The sequence below is a fragment of the Lichenostomus cassidix genome, chromosome 2 (assembly GCF_008360975.1).
Source record: "Lichenostomus cassidix isolate B80296 chromosome 2, HeHo_3.0, whole genome shotgun sequence".
Classification (NCBI taxonomy): Eukaryota; Metazoa; Chordata; class Aves; order Passeriformes; family Meliphagidae; genus Lichenostomus; species Lichenostomus cassidix.
The window spans coordinates 45293841-45296139 of NC_139482.1; positions in this window are offsets into that span (position 1 = coordinate 45293841).

Here is a 2299-nt window from a genome sequence, read left to right on the forward strand (position 1 = left end):
TCTCGGCCCAGCCCGGCCCCAGCGCTGCCTCGGGCCGGCCCCGGCGCGGCGGGGTGGGGCCGGCTTGGCGGGGCGCCGGAGGTGTGGGTCGTTGTCACGGAGGTGTTATTCCTGCCCTGAGCGCTTTTCCCTGCCCATTCCCGGCATCATTAACACTTAGCGGAAGGGGCTTGAGTTGTTGGTCACCAAGCTCCCCTCTCCCCCTCGGAGGGTGCCCGGTGTGTTACCAGGTAAAGATGCTCCTCTTTAAGCAACTCTGAGCTTCGATGCTTAAAGGGAGCTTAAAGCTGGGGACAGACATTTTTGTAGGGCTTGGAGCAATAAGACAAGGGGTGATGATTTTAAACCACTAAGGCAGATTCAGAACAAATATTAGGAAGTAATATTTAAACCACTAAGGCAGATTCAGAGTAGATATTAGGAAGAAATATTTCGTGATGCAAGTGGTGAAACCGTGGCAGAGGCTGCCCAGAGAGGTGGTGGATGCCCCATCCCTGGGCACATTCACAGACAGGTTGGACAAGGCTCAGAGCGAGCTGATCTATTTGAAGATGTCGCTGCTCATTTTTAAGGGGTTTGGACTAGATGGCCTTTAAAGGTCCCTTCCAATCCGAACCATTCTTGTCTGGAAGTGCCATGTTTCAGACAGAAGTCCATGTTCTTCCCAGTGAACAGTAGTTTGTATCCTGCTTGTTAATGATTTCGGGACTTTGCAAGGGAAAACTGAGCAGAAACCATCATGACATAGTCCAGAGCAGATGTTTGCCCAATGACTAAATTTCTTACTAAAGTCAGACAGCTCATCTTCTGGTAATCCCATGCTTTGGAGCATTTGTTTCTTTGGCAATATCATTACAAAACCCCAGTACATTTATGCTAGCCCAGAGCAGCACCTGGCAATTATAGGAATAGATAGGAATGTACACAGGAGTATTCATGTTCAACGAAGGAGAAAAGTCATAATAACATCACAGAAGTTCACAACCTGTTGCAGATTTGAGACCAAGCTTTGGAGAAGATACTTCGCTCTTGCTGATTTCAGCTGGCAATGAGGATATGCAGCTCTTCTGGAAGATCTTGACACTTCTTTTATAAATAAATCTATTTTTCAGTGATCTTTTGCATAGTACGGCTTTTTAGTTAACAAAGAATATGCAATTAAAAGAAAATGTATTTAACAAAAAAAAAGAACCTTTAGAAAAGCTGTGCTAATAAGAAAATAATTAAGTGGTTATATGACTGCAGAGAAATTAATGGATAGGAGTTTTAAAGTCACATTAAGAGGAACAGAAAGATTCTTAGGGGCTTAAATCAGATCTGATGCCACTTCATTAATCTAAGGAAATAGGGGAGGACTAGAGTTTTTCTTTTCTTCTACTGGAGAAATAGGAAGGCTTTTAGTTTATGTTAATTGTATCTTATCAGATTTCACACCTTCATAAAGTTCAGTATTTACCCACTGAAAGTAATTTTTATCTCAGCTTTACATTACCTTACAGTTCCTATTTTCTCCCCCCGCCCTGCCCCACCCCCATACCTAAACATGGAAAAAGCTTAGACTTCCTAAAATGGATGTGGGTTTATGTCCATTACAAATCTTAACACTGCTCTGTCATTTGTAATTCTGATGTAGGAACACAGAACCACAGATTGCCCACCGTCTGACTGCTCTTATGCTGTCCTCAGTCTTCCCAATGGTTTGCTAGAATTTCCAAACAAGATCATCATCTAATCCCTTTGTAAACTCTATATACATTTACTGGCCAGGCTAACACCACTTCTGTGATACAGTTCCCTCTGATTTGGCGCTGATGTGCTGAAGGACAGTCTGTACCTGGTGTGATAAGGGATGGACTTTCCTGCTGTGATAAGAGAATAAGTGTTCCTCCTCTGTAGGGTCCAGAGGGCTGCATAGGATGGACTGGCCAAATATGAGACTCACTTCCTAGTAGATTCAGACATCTGCTCTTGCATAAACAGTGTAGATAGCTGGATTAAGATATTTTAAATACTTGGCATGGGAAAGCATGCAGAAGCAACTTCTTCAAGTCAAAGAAACATTGACTGTCAATACATATAATTTCACGGTGGAAAAATCACCAACACAAAGTGAAGGCATTTTCCATTGACTTCACTGAGGCTTGGACAGCTAATGCAGTTCTTTACAGTGGCAGCAATCCTGGTGGCTGTTGCTGATCAGCTACAGTGGAGTCACCCTCCATCATACATTTTGTCTAGACATGTCAGGATGCTGCAGCAGAGGCTTGGAGGTTGGCAGAGTTGCTTAAAGGGTTGTTCC